The following is a 15634-nucleotide window of genomic DNA, read 5'->3' as shown; positions in this document are numbered from 1 at the left end:
GGCAAACTCATCACATGTGTACGATATGCTTACATACTTCGTATTCATTCTGTGGCTGAAATTACGCCCGAGAAACTGCTTGCGCGTCAATATGTCCTTGCCCGACTGCATGCTGTCTGATGCGGCATGCAAAACCGCGCATTATGTTCTTATTAATATTTCAAAAAGTAACTGTCCGATTTTTAAAATACTTACATATATTTGAACTTGTACGCAGTTGAACTTTTAGGCCAGCTGAATGAATTTGTGCCGTTCCATTTAAAAGTATCGAGTTAGTATCAATAAGTCGGTTATTGATCACCCCATAAGAATAAGTAGCACGTTATTTTACAAGCCCCTGCGAATCATTTACGAATATGAAAACAGAATGTCGATATATTTAGTGGTTTGGACGTCATGTCCGTGTAACATCTTAGGTAAATGACTCTGTATATATACAAGGTGCCTCAAACCTTTTAGGACAAATTGAAACAAGTGATAGTGGGTCCATAACCGATTAAATTGAGATAGGAAGCCAATGGTCGGAAATGCATAATTATTGTGTTATGGACATAAACAGCGTACACCACATAACAACAACGTAGCTCGTAGTAATTGTTCAAAGTACCGAGGTCTATAGCTGCAGTCGCTTAAGTGCGGCAAGTATCCAGTAATGGGGAGATAGTGGGATCGAGCCCCATTGTCGGCAGCCCTGAAGGTGGTTTTCCGTGGTTTCCCATTTTACACCAGGCAAATGCCGGGGCTGTACCTTAATTAAGCCCACGGCCGCTTCCTTCTACTCCCTAGGCCTTTCCTGTCCCATCGTCGCCATAAGACATATCTGCGTCGGTGCGACGTAAAGCAAATAGCAAAAAAAAGAGAAAGAGTTCATAGTGAACACCGGCAGTCTCAATGCATGAATGGCAACAGCGCGTGAAGTTCTGCCGCACTCTCTCAAAGATCCCTGGTGTCTGTTGTAACCAGAAGACAGGCATCCTGGACCCTAGCAAGCAAGACTTCATCCGTTTCTACGGCGGTTCCATATACCAACGACTTGCGTAACCCCAGAGGAAAAAGTCTAGTAGCCGGGCTGAGTGGCTCAGACGGTTGAGGCGCTGGCCTTCTGACCCCAACTTGGCAGGTTCGATCCTGGCTCACTTCGGTGGTATTTGAAGGTGCTCAAATACGTCAGCCTCGTATCGGTAGATTTACTGGCACGTAAAAGACCTCCTTCGGGACTAAATTCCGGCACCTCGGCGTCTCCGAAAACTGTAAAAAGTAATTAGTGGGACGTAAAGCAAATAACATATAAAAGTCTAGTGATGTGAGATCCGACGGTCGCGCTCGCCATGAGACAGGACGTCCCCTCCCAATCCAACGACGAGGGTACCTGTTGTTCAGGTGCTCGCGGCCATTAACATCGATGTGGGCTGGTGCACCGTCGTGTTGAAATCACATCCTTTCGCGGACAACCAGTGGTACAGTCTCCATGAATTGTGGCAGCACATCTCGCAGGAAAACCTGGTAACGTGGACCAGTCCATCGGGGAGGCAGCGAATGAGGTCCTATTAAAATTTGGACAATGCCTGCCCATGCGTTGACCGAGAATTGTTGCTGGTCGCCACCCATGTGGGTGGCTTAGGGATTGTCCTCACTCCGGACAACACCCTGTGGGTGGGGGGATACACCCGCGGTATCCCCTGCCGGCCGTAAGAGGCGACTAAAACGGGTGACCATGGGATGATTACATTGGAACCATGAAACTACTTGCGCTTAGTACCATTACGTGAGGAACACCATGGGTGGATGTTACTTGCAGTTAGTACCACAATGTGAGGAACACCATGGATCAACGTTACCAATAAGTAGTGCCTTTATGTTAGGAACATCACGCTTCTCTGGTCAGTAGGGTCTACGATCGTGTGCATTCCACCAAAGCGGGGGAGCGGGCATTCGGCTGCGCGAACTAATGTCCATGTGCCGTAACGCTGTGCTGGAATGTGTCGGTTCCCCGGGGTTCAGAATGGATCTGTGCTACGTATGAGTAGTACCACTTTACGAGAAACACCATGAGTGTACGTTGCCTGTGATTAGTACTACTATGTGAGGAAAACCACGGGTTTGGCTGGCGCCCGTGGTAAGTACCACTATGTGTGAAAACCGTGGGTGTGCGTTACCTGAGAGTAGTTCCATTATGTAACGAATACCATAGGTTTGTACTACCTGTGATTGTTCCCATAATGTGTCATGCACCGTGGGTCTACATTGCCTATGATTAGTAGCACTGTGTGAGCAACACCATGAGTATACGTTGTCTGTGATTAGTCCCACTATGTGTGGATTGGGTCTGCGTTGCTTGTGAGTAGTACCGTTATGTGCGAAACACCATGGGTTTTTGTTACCTTTGAGTGATTCCATTGTGTACGACATACGATAGGCCTACATTTCCTGTGATTAGTACCACTATAGGAGGAACACCATGAGACTACGTTACCTGTGATTAGTACCATTATGAGGGGACGGCGACCTGGATTTTGGACCCTTTTAGATAATAATGCATCATCCCAGTAATTCAGGCTTTGTGAATTGGATCCACTGATTGTTTCCGTTTCATTATCATTTTCTCATCATTATTCGTTTTAGATTCCAGTCAGTGGATAAATTGTGAAGTTCTAATTTTTGTTTCGTTCACCACTTACCATTAGGGGCCGATGACCTAGCTGTTAGGCTCCTTTATACAACAAACACATTCATCACTCCGGAGATGGCTGTTGCGGCTGTTGGAAACACCATCACGGGTGAATGAGGCCTCATCCGTGAACAATACGAACTGTACAAGTTCGGCAATACAGCACTGCCGTGGATAATCCATTGACAGAAGTGAACGCGGAGCTCTAAATCCGTTGGTCCCGGGGCTTGCACACGTTCTTTATGATAGGGGTGTAATACCTGTTCCGCCAGTACTATCCACACCGCATCCTTCGAAGTTGTCGTTTCACGGCAGGTTGACGTGTGCTTATTGCTGGGTGGTCGGCCACACGATCCAGCATCATCTTTTCAAAGTCTGGTGTTCGGACATGTCTTTAGCGGGAACCTTGGCCGGCTCTTTGTGGCGTGAAGTTGGTATCCACGGAAATAAACGTCTTCCAGTTAGGATAATGCCTGTTGGAAAAGTGTTCTCTGTATATACGTGCTGCTTTACGGGCGCTACACCCTGCCGCAATGTACATTAAAGCATGTCTCCCAACTCTCGTGACGAGTGGCGTTTGTACGGCACAGGTAAACAGCCAGTGCGATGCATGTGGTCGTCACATGACACACGTGTTATGAGCTAAGTTGTGTACAGTACGTCTGTTTGGTGGTCAGGCATGTACGCTGTTTATCACCCGTTGCTTGTTCCACTGTACAACAAAGGGGATTTCCGCGAGAGTGCTACAGAACTGCTGCGCCGTTGCAATACATGCAATTAGACAGGTGGTCGTCAGTTTGCGTTTATATCCAGAAATATACACACTTATGTTCATAAAAATCAGAGCATCTTCAAAGTTCATATTCACAGGACATATTCATTAGTGTGTTCTGCAGAAACTATTAGCATTTCAATCACCTAGGTTCAGCATGTGTCCTCTTACTTAGTAAGCACTGCGTCCCCCATGCACACTGACAACTTGTTCCATGCATGGTGACATCGACGCGTATAAGACGCGAATGGCGTCCTGGTATACAGCCATCCATTCTGCATTCACCTGGTTCCACAGTTCATCTTTGGTGGTTGGCATTGGTTACAGCGCCGCACCCGTCGTTTCAGCATATCCCACAGGTTTTCGATCGGCGATAAGTCCAGTGATCGGCTGGGCCAAGGCAACAGTCTGACATCCTGTGGCAACAAGAAGGCACGTGTTCGTGCAGCAACATGTGGTCGCGCATTGTCCTGCTGAAATATGGCGTCTGGGGTGTTGTTCAGAGAGGGTATGACTTCGGATCGCACGATGTCATTCACGTAGGTCAATCTTGTCACAGTGCTCTGGACACATACTAGCTGTGATATGTGGTTGTACCCAATAGCACCCCACACCATAAGGCCTTGAGTTGGAGCTGTATGTCTTGGGCGAATGCAGTCAATGTGATGCCTCTCCCCCTGTTTGCGGCAAACCCAAAATGCGGCCATAGTTTTCAAACAAATAGAACCTGGATTCGTCCTAAAACACTATCTGCTGCCATTCCTGTCCCCAGTGACGTCGTTCCATACACCATTGCAGTCTAGCATGTTTATGCACATTAGTCCAAGGTAGGCGGAGAAGTGGACTACGCGCCGGTAACCCAGGCCGTAATAAACGACAACGGACGGTCACTCCTGATAGTGTACGATATGTTACACTGTCCCACTGTAGCGCCAGAGCCAAGGAGGACACAGATCTGTCCTGCAATGCCATTCGTATGAGGTGTCTATCTTTTCGGGGGGTGGTCTGGGTAGTGCGACCAGACCCATCTCATCGTATTCTACGGCCTTCTATGAACCATTTTTGCACATCCGTCGGACTGACGACATACTTCGCCCCACACGAGCAGCAATTACCCCAATGGATGCATCACGTTCTCTCATGCCAATAATGCGCACTCTTTCAAACTTACTCATTTACGGTACGGTTCTCACAGACGTCTGCGAGGCATCCTGCACGTCTGCTCCAGCCCCATTGATCCATTACCTTCGGTTTATAGCGACAACGAGAGCCACAGTCACACTTTACTAGTCGGAGGTAGTGCGCCGAGATATTAATGTGAACCTTGAACCTGAGAGCCGACATGATTCAAATGCTAATCATTTCTTCAGAGCGTACTAATGCATACGTCCTGTGAATATGAACGAGGTGTTCTGGTTTTTGTGAACATGAGTGTACAACCCTCTAACTCTCATATACCCGGTTGACGTTGTTTCCGACCAGCCTGTATAGAACTGAACGCCGGCTGTGAAAGTCTAAGTTGTTACATTTTACCGACAGAAGGCTGGCGTAATCCAGTATTTTCATATAGCACCTAACTGAGCTGGGATAGAACTCACGATCTTGGAGTCAGACGGCCAGCGCTCTACATCTCAGCCACTCAGCCCGTCATATTTCATTCTATCTACGTCTCTTCATTGCCCGTTTTGATTTCTTTTCTGGGAAATATTAAAACTGAACCATAGTAATTTCCAACATTGTTGGTCAGAACAATCATTTAAATCTAAACATAGAAATAATAATATTATGCATAATATGCATATTTCAGCAATGAGTTAACATATTTTTAATCTGTTTTTAATCTGTTTCAGGATTATGAAAATCTGAGCATATTGTGCTGATACATTCGCCCGTCTTACTGCTTTTAAATCGGTGAGTAAATCTGCTTTGATAATTTCATTCTGAGTGTCCACTTCAATACTGAAGTAATTATGCGTTACAGAAATAATAAATTCAAATTTAGTTTATAACTCGAAGCACTTTGATATATGTAATCTATGAACAAACAGATTGGCATACCGTTAGTTACTGGAATCTTCGGCCGTTCTAGAGGTGAAGAGAAGGGCAATGCATTTTACTACGTCAACGTGACTTCGTTCAGTTCGGAAAGCATAGTAATAGTGTGGTCGGTCGTACAGTGTACTAATGTGCACACCCAGGGTATGTTTTCCGTTTGGGCTGTACCACCCTGTCACTATAGCAAGGTAGTGTCGTCATCCTGCAGCCAACCATCCCGGCAACTAACAGTAAGTGAAAAGGATTCGTAAAAGCGTAGTTATTTTTAGTATTTATATACTGAGTGGCACAGACTGTTGAGGAGCTGGCCTTCTGACCCCGACTTGGCGGGTTCGATCCTGACTCAGTCCGGTGATATTTGACGGTGCTCAAATACGTCACTCTCGTGACGGTAGATACTCTGGCACGTAAAAGAACTTCTGTCGGATAAAATTCCGGCACCTAGTAGTTTCCGAAAACCGCAAAGGTAATTATTTACACATTATTTATTTATACATTGCTGGTTGCTAACGACAAAGCTTTCGATTCAAGACGACAAAACAGAAAAATGTGTATGTAGCCTACACGGTTAATATCCTTCGAACATAAGCCATTACTAAAACATGATGAAACATGTCTGTCTGTGTCTGTTAGGTCATCAGCCCAGAGGCTGGTTGGATCCTCAAATAGCACCACCAAAGGTTATGCAGTTATAGCGAAACTGCAAAAACCAATGGCAAAGCCCAAATGAGGCGTACTAGGCAAGATGAGGAGTGAGGTAGTTTGCCATTGCTTTCCTCACTGGGCCAGAATGTGCCACTGCAGCACGACTGACCCTATGAGCAACACCTTTCATAACACTCAGACACTAGTATGATGAAACATAAATATAGTTAATACGGTGACGATATATATACTGAAAATAGAAGACATTATTTTTTCGCGTATAGAGTCCAGTGTCTATGAACTGCGTGATATTCATTTCAGTGCCTAGATCTTGTTCTTCTTCCAGTTTAGTCTTCCTCCCAGTATTTGAGTCTATCAGCCAACGCCTTCATGTCCTATTCGGGTAGAGATCATCTCAGTCTTTTAGGTTCCATCTTAAAACTTTCATCGTTCTTGACCATCTGTCTGAATTTCACCCTATCATTAATCTCACATTCTGGGATACCGATCTCATTCAGATCTTTTTTACATTATTGGAACCAAATTGACCTTGTCGACTTTGGTTTGATGAAACTCCATATTCTCTTCGTTTATTGCTCATCTGACATCCTGAACATGTACCCGGAAATATATTTGTACTAAAAATCATTATAGTTTCCCGGTGGTGCGAATTTCTAGAGCCCACTTAAGCTTGGCAGTATTTCTTTTATCTTTTGTTATTTGTTTCACGTCGCACCGACACAGATATGTCTTACGGCGACGAAGGAATCGGAAAGGCCTAGGAGTGGGAAGGAAATTGCCGTGGCCTCTATTAAGGTACAACCCCAGCATTTGCCCAGTGTGAAAATGGGAAACCACGGAAAACCATTTTCAGAGCTGCCGACAGTGGGGTTCGAACCCACTATCTCCCGGATGCAAGCTCACATCTGTGCGCCCCTAACCCCACGGCCAACTCGCCCTGTTGCAGTGATATAAGTTCAGTGTAAACCCGTATTGAAATTTCTGTCACGCAAAGAGTTGGCGGTGTGATAAGGTGAGCACATCTATGAGACTGAATTCGGGAGATGGTAGGCTCGAATCCCACCGTTGGCTGTCCCGATAATATTTTTTGGTGGTTTCCCATTTCAACACGAGGCAAATGCTGCGAGTGTAATTTGAGGCCACGGTGAGTACCTTTCCAATCCTAGCCGTTTACCATACTTCAGTCACGGAAAACCTTCGATGTGTTAGTATAACGTTATACAAGTAGGAAAAAAGTGAAAGTGGGCAACCATTCTCAATTAACACTAATCAGAAGAAAAATTCTTCGAAAAATGAATATATTGGCAAAAAAAAGGGGTAGTGACATGCCTCGGAAACGTAATGCCGTCGAGGTTGGTCAATGGAGGTCGGACAGGAAAGATGAAAGTGAGGAGCCTGGCACAAGTGGAACCAGTGCCAGACTCAGCTAGGGGGGAATCGTATTCGCCAACCCACCCTCCCAAGTTGAGAGCATCTGGTCCCTCTTTGTGGCTCCTTTTATAACAGGCAGGGGATACCGGGGATGTATTCTACCACCCCCATCCACAAGGTGAAACTACAACCGATTCGAATTGATTACTCTACTACCGTACTGGGAGGATATATGCCTTAATATGATCGGCCTGTTTGTATCGTATTCCGTCTGAACATTCAGTCATCTTAGATTTCTTCTCAAATGACATAATTTTAGTCTTTGAAATGTCCGGTTCCATGGCTAAATCGTTGGCGTGATGACCTGTGGTCCACGGATCCAGGGTTCGATTTCCGGCCGGGTCGGGGAATTTAACCTTCGTTGGTTCATTCAGATCTCTCTGGAGCTGCGTGTGTATGCCATCTTCATCATTAAAATTCATCATAGGTACGACCCCATCCTCATAGACGCACCAGGCCCCCTCAGATGCCACACGCCATTATTATTATTATTATTATTATTATTATTATTATTATTATTATTATTATTATTATTATTACGGGGTTACCCGTGGACGCAGAGGTGAAAGAAGGTGCCAAGATGAACGGGTCTAACTACAAAGTCAAGAATGGAATTTAAAATTTCCTTTTCCTTTTTAGAATTTCAAACTTTATCTTTCACTAAGTGAACACGATAATATATCAGGTACAATGACAAACTAGAAACAAGACAAGAAAGATCCCAATTTTAGTGATTTTTACACTCTTTGGCTACAAGCCCCTAGTTTTACAACTTTGAGCTCTTAGCTCAATTTTACCAAAGCACAAATTTTAATGCAAGGGCAGAAAATCCCCAGTACATGGAGCACTAGCTCCAACAATGGCAATTTCAGACCTCCCAGAGGCACTATTACAACACTTGAAAAAGAGCTAATGTGCTCTCAGTTCACAAGCCTACTCAAGGCAATTCCAACAGTATCTTATACCTTTTGGCCTTCCATGGCCAAACTTACAATTGAAACAGTGGTATCTCGTACCCAACCTACTGGCCCTTCATGGAACACGAATAATGGTTAAGTAAATGGCTCGAAACACCAAATAGAATGGAGGCGTGAATTTGTACTCCTAAACAGGCATTCTTTAAAACCTAAAAGGCACTAGGCCGATGAAACAGGGGCTATTCCAAAACTATGGAGGTGACCCGTATAAGAAAGAAATTTAAAACACTGAGGAAGAGAAGAAAATCAGTTACCAAACCGTAGTCATCTCAAACCAAAATGAAGGGGAACTCGAGAGGGTGCATCACTCTTTATCCCCGAATTACAGTTACAGATTTTATGAAGTTTTTACATAAGCCGGCAGAAAATTACATTTTTAGAAAAGTAGGTTACTTGATAAAAGTTTCGGACCTTTCCAGCGTGTTAAACTGCTGAACTAGCAAGAAATAAAGATGTTAAACGGTCATTACCTTGCTGAAAACCTGATGTCTGATGAAAGAGGCACCTCCCGCCTCCTGCTTCACATACACACACTTAGTTAGATGTTGATCAAGTGGCCAAGAGCCGTGAAAATCCGCAGTTTATAAACCCTCGGGGAAGGTTCGAGACCTTTCATGAATAATCAAGACACACCCACAGAATTTTATTGGAGGATGCAAAGTTTACACTCAAAATCGAAGAAGAAATACGCGATTGGTTGGAAATTAATTACAGAAATTCTTCATTGGTTAAATTCGAAACAGGCGGAAAGAAAGGATAAATATTGCCAACCCAAGAATGAGTGAACTAAATTTAGTAAAGGAAAAACTTATGAATAAAAAAATTTCTTCAAAAAAGTTCCTTCACTTCGCACCAGAATGCATGAGCATAGATTTTTGTAGTTACCTCTCTGAGAGAATATCCAAATTTCTTGATGAACGGAAAACAAAAACAAGTTGAAATTCGGAGAGAAGTGGCAACTTCATAATCACAAAATTACGGTAGTGACATCTTCAGAGGAAACGTTTAAATAGGTCTAGTTTCAATTTCAGTGTTTCTCCTGTAGAGGAGTTTTAATTGGTGCAAGATTTAAATGTGCGGCGTAGAGGTGTACCTCCCAGTACAATTATTATTATTATTATTATTATTATTATTATTATTATTATTATTATTTGAAATGCCGATTTTTCATATCATACTCAATTTCCTCTCAAGCTACAAGATATGACTTGACTTAAATGTAAAATGTAGCAACAAATGGTCTCAAATAACTTTAAGTAAATCTTAGCGAGATTAAATCAGCAGATGAGAAGTATTTCATGTTACTGTAATTAAAATGTGAAGTTAAATATAGGTAATTAAACGAACTCCCTCAAAGTTGATTGTATTCTTTTTCCTAATTACATTAGGATTTACTCATCGTAATTTACAGCTTTTAAAAGAACTCGATTCTGGTTCTCTTTGAAATGTGTTTGTCTTCAGAGCTCTCGTTGTTACAGAGTTCTTTTGAAGGTATTTATTTGTATAAACTTATTCATCTACTTATTTCTACGATAGTCTTGTTGAACAGATCGAATCTATCCGTAAATGGAGATTGTGTCTTCTTTTTTATGAGAATTGTTGTCATTTCGCTCCGTGGCACACGTTGTTTTCCAGTGTTCGCTCATGTGCGCAGAACTGTTTTCCTTATACTTAAATTATTGTCTTCCTTTTTACGGACTCTCAAGAAATCCCGTTGTTTACCCTTCTTCTGCAAAGCGGTCGATGTTTTGATGGAACTCCTTTCATTATTCACTCCCAATAACGAGAAATCCTCATCTGTAGATTTACTCTTGGTAAAATGTAGTCTACTTCGTTATTCAAGGCATTTATTTATTTATTTATTTATTTATTTATTTATTTATTTATTTATTTATTTATTTATTTATTTATTTATTTATGTATGTATGGCTTTACAGATACAACACACAATGATTTTGAAGTACAAGCTATATATTTATATCCAGGTTATTCATATAGCTGTCTCTGGAAGAGCATGAGCATAGTCACTGATTTCGCCACTGTACTTTCTTTTTGGACATTCGCTGATAATGTGCAGGATGGTCTTCTTGGAGGCACCACACTCGCAGTTATGCGTAGGAATTATTTTCCACTTGTGGTGGAAATCTGCGCAGTTACCATGGCCCGATCGTATCCTGTTAAGAGTAGACCAGGCTTTCCGACGAAGCTCAAATCCAGGTGGCAGTGACGATCCTATGTGTGGCAAAGTTGACTCAGGCCTAGTATCTTATCTTCCCTGCCATTCCTTAGTAATATTGAAGTTGGTATTCTTCAGTTCTATTGCAGTTCTTATTGGTGGATTTCGGGACCTTTGACGATTCAGATGAACATCGGCGATGTCGTCATATATTGGTAATTGGGGATTATTTATTGATTTCTTAAATTCCCTGAGGAGAGCGTTTTTACGTCGAAGATCTGGTGGGGCGGTATGGCTGAGAATAGGTAGACAGTATGTGGGTGTAGACGTTATTGTGCCAGTGACGAGACGCATCGTGGTGTTGAGCTGCGTATCTATGAGGTTGGTGTGAGGGATATTCAGCCAAACAGGAGCGCAGTACTCAGCAGCCGAGAACACAAGTCCCAAAGCGGTACATCGGAGTAAAGGTGCTGTTGAACCCCAAGTTGTACCACATAATTTTTGGATTACGTTGTTGCGAGTTCTCACTTTGGATTGGACGTTACGAAGGATTCCGTGGTTCAAATCCCTGTCTCTCCATGTGAGATTTGTGGTGGACAAAGCGGAGGCGGGAAAGGTGTTTCTCTGGGTATCCGGTTTTCCCTGTCAAATTCATTCCAGCAACACTCTCCAGTATCATTTCATTTCATCTGGCATTCTTTAATCATTGTCCCAAAGGAGTGCGACAGGCTTCGGCAGCCGGCACAATTCCTATCCTCGTCGCCCGGTCGAATGAATGGAAACAGGCTGTGGATTTTCATTTTCACTTTTTCATTAATGAATAAGAGGAATTTTACTTCTTTTTAAAAGGAAACACCGTCATTCCCATCCTAGGAATTGTGAATTGTAGCGTGTACGCTTAAACCCTGTACCTTTTTAGATTGTAACACAAACATTATAACGTGTCAGTTTTCTTTGAATGAATAAATATAAGAAAATGAAATTGACTGCTTTATGTCGAGCGCTTTGTAAATCAAACCGGAATATCTTGAAAATATCAGGAATTTTTGTTGAGATTATAGAGTTTTATTTTAAATAATGTACCTCAATTAACACTTCGCTGAATAATGGAGGAGAGCTTCGAATCACAATCGATCGTCAAAGCTCTCTCGCTTCACTGTGACGTATGCTTGCTACGTAAGCTGCCCGCAATGACGTCAGGCCAGCCCGGCCGCACTGGGCTAGCCTCAACGGGCGCTCAGCTGAGCACCTCTGCTCCAGATAATTATTATTGCACTCGTAGTATTTTCATAGGCCTTGAGTCCGTGTACCCTTTTCAATGCACAGACCCCTACACGTGTCAACTCCAAAATCCATACTGATATGTCTCGAAAACGATTCCTTAGATGCAAATAAAGGAATCATAATTAATTTTAGTTTCATTTATTGAAAGGCATATTTATGATCGTTTGATTTTTCTAAAGGGAAATTTGACACCATTTTATATATCAAAGCAGATTTCCCACTGATATTAAATATATAAAAATATATTACTGTGCTTATCTTCAATGTGCTCATAATGCAAATATCATACAAACTATACTCTAAAACAAACAGTTATAGAATACAAGTTCAGCTACATTGGCAGCGTGAGATACAATAAAATCAGTATCGTAATTCTCCCGTCTTGATACTTGCAGACTCGTGAAGCATATTATAATAACGAACTTGCTCTGCCAATTAGGCAAATGCATCGACAAACATAGCTTTGTACACAAATAACCGAGACCTTAGATCACCTAATACCGTAAAAGCCCTGGCAGCACCTTTCACGATCTGCTTCGCATCGGTAATAGCTCATTAATATAGAGTTCTCTTGTTGGAGAATATCACGGGAGTCTGGTTGCATCAGGAAATGCGTTCTTCTTTAAGTAGTTTGAGATGAGTTTTTGCAATAATAATAATAATAATGAAGGTGGACTGCAGGCCACTGAGGATGGCAACTATAAGTGCTAACCATTACGTCACTAGGGCGGCAATAATAATAATAATAATAATAACTATATGCAGCCGAAACCCTGTCTGTATATGCCAACAAAGGACTCCTTGAAGAACTGGAGAAAAGATAACGCAAAATTGTGAGAGGAATCTTAGGATCAAAGTACAGAAATGGAATCCATCAAAAGAGATCCAACGAGGAAGTCTACAGCAAAATAGAGAAAATTACCGACACAATCAGAAAAAGACGGGCACGATTTTACGGTCATCTGAAAAGAATGGACGGAAGAAAGTTAACTAAAGAAATCTTTCACTTTTTTGATTCAAACCCCAAAACCACAATTCCCTGGTTTAGAAATACCAAAGAAGATCTGCAAATGCTACATATCTCAGCTGAAGACGCCCTTAATAGAGATCTCTTCCGCAAGAAAATATCGACGAACGGGCTAAACCGAGACGAGCAACCGAAGAGAAGACACGGTGCCCCTTGGACAGAGTAGCGCAAGCAGGCCCACTCACAAAGAATGAGGGAAATTTGGGCTCTAAAGAAGACCAAGTTCAGTGTCAAATGCAACAATACTTAACGTGGTCCTTGATGGCCCCAGCGAATTATATATAATAATAATAATAATAATAATAATAATAATAATAATAATAATAATAATAATAATAATAACAGAAGAAGAAGAAAAGAAAGAAAAGAAGAAAACATCGAGTCACCAAATCCCTTATTAGGGGAATTCATATCGACCCTGTAGCAGTCTCCAAACAGAACATCTGTGAAATACAAAATGTCAGAGTACGTAAGGGAGTAATTGATTCTGATCACATGCCGGGCTGAGTGGCTCAGACGGTTGAGGCGCTGACCTTCTGAGCCCAAATTCGCAGGTTCGATCCTGTCTCAGTCCAGTGGTATTTGAAGGTGTTCAAATACGTCAGCCTCGTGTAGGTAGATTTACAGGCACGTAAAAGAACTCCTGCGGGACTAAATTCCAGCACTTCGGCGTCTACAAAAACCGTAATAGTAATTACGGGGACGTAAAGCAATTATTATTATTATTATTATTATTATTATTATTATTATTATTATTATTATTATTATTATTATTACTTAATCGAAGTCTAAGTGAAATTCCAACCTAATGGATCGAAGCCAAAATTTCATAGATTATCAGGAGTGGATCCTGAATACCTTAAACAAAGCTCAAGTGCACTTCAGGGCATAAAAGAACAAGATCCCAAGAATTGGGCTGACTTACGATATACAATTCTAACATCGGCACAGAAGTTAGGACAGCCTCTGAGGAAACGAAAACACAGATGTTTTAATAATAATGCAATTGAAGACAGAATCAAAGCGTGGAGAAAAATTGGAACGGACACCAGACGACTAAACTTTGGGAGGCATTCATTAAGACTCAGAAATTGATAGCCAAGATAATTCGCAGAGACAGGCTCTCATACGACAGGAAGAAACTCGTAGACATAGAACAGGATTTCATACAAAACAACTGTAGGAATTTCTATAAGATATTCCGTGAGAGTATGTCCAGTTATCAGCCACCAAGCATATGTATCCGTAGATCAGATGGCACACTAGAGACCAAATCCAAAGAAAACTGCAAGATCCTAGCAAATTACTTCCAGGGCCTACTCAATTGTGACCCACCAAAGGAGAAATTGCACTTCGAAAAGCCCACGCCAAACCCAGATTCGCCTCCACTGACGCTGGAAGAAACAGCAGAGATCATTCGATCTCTTAGAAATAACAAAGCACCGGGAGAAGATGGCATTACTTCAGATATGTTGAAACCTAGAGGAAAAGAGCTTACTAGAAGAATTCACACAATCCTAACATAAATTTGGAAAACAGAGGCGATTCCTCAGTACTGGAAATGCGTGTTGATTCATCCATTTCATAAAAATGGTGACAAAACAGATCCGAATAATTACACAGGTCTATCCCCATAACCCGTTGCTTATAAAGTTCTATCTAAATCCCTCCAAAACCGACTGTAGAAGCAAACAGATCATTTCAATTGGGAATAACAAGCGGGTTTAAGGAAAGGGCGTTCGTGTGATGAACAGATATGGAATCTGAAACTGATTCTGAAGATCCGCAGAAGCAAAACACGAGTCACCTTCGTGGGCCTGAAGAAGGCAGATGATTTTGTGGACAGACAGACAGACAGACAGACAGACAGACACTTCGACTGGATCAGAAGACCGGGGAACTGATACATCACACACTCACAAACACAACATCATCATCATCTGTTTACCGTCCAGGTTCGGTTTTTCCCTCGGACTTAGCGAGGGATCCCACCTCAAGGGCATTGTCCTGGAGCTTCATACTCTTGGTCGGGGGATACAACTTGGGAGAATGACCAGTACCTCGCCTAGGCGGCCTCACCTGCTATGCTGAACAGGGGCCTAGTGGAGGGATGGGAAGATTGGAAGGGATAGGCAAGGAAGGGGGAAGGAAGCGGCCGTGCCTTAAGTTAGGTACCATCCCGGCATTCGCCTGGAGGAGAAGTGGGAAACCACGGAAAACCACTTCGAGGATGGCTGAGGTGGGAATCGAACCCACCTCTACTCAGTTGACCTCCCGAGGCTGAATGGACCCCGTTCCAGCCCTCGTACCACTTTTCAAATTTCGTGGCAGAGCCGGGAATCGAACCCGGGCCTCCGGGGGTGGCAGCTAATCACGCTAACCACTACACCACAGAGGCGGACACAAACACAACATCTAAGGTAAAAATATTTGGGGAAATATCTGACCCTTTTGAAGTACACACAGTTGTACGTAAAGGAGATGGACTCTATCCTCTTCTGTTTAACTTGGTTTTAGATAAAGTCGTCAGAGAGTTCGAAAAGGATATCATAGGCATAAGCATCGGGACCGTGGGAAC

General features: G+C 42.6%; 1 long non-coding RNA gene across 2 annotated transcripts in view; it reads left to right on the top strand.

The window, feature by feature from the left end:
- Positions 1–15634, top strand: part of LOC136881206 (uncharacterized) — a 986266-nt gene that overhangs the window by 617691 nt on the left and 352941 nt on the right. For both annotated transcript variants that reach the window (XR_010860995.2, XR_010860996.2), the window contains exon 3: positions 5291–5351. This is a non-coding gene — a long non-coding RNA (uncharacterized lncRNA). The remainder of the gene's footprint in view (positions 1–5290; positions 5352–15634) is intronic.

The sequence above is a fragment of the Anabrus simplex genome, chromosome 9, assembly GCF_040414725.1.
Source record: "Anabrus simplex isolate iqAnaSimp1 chromosome 9, ASM4041472v1, whole genome shotgun sequence".
Lineage (NCBI taxonomy): Eukaryota > Metazoa > Arthropoda > Insecta > Orthoptera > Tettigoniidae > Anabrus > Anabrus simplex.
The sequence above is the reverse complement of the archived record's forward strand: the minus strand, read 5'-3'. Positions and strand labels throughout refer to the sequence as shown.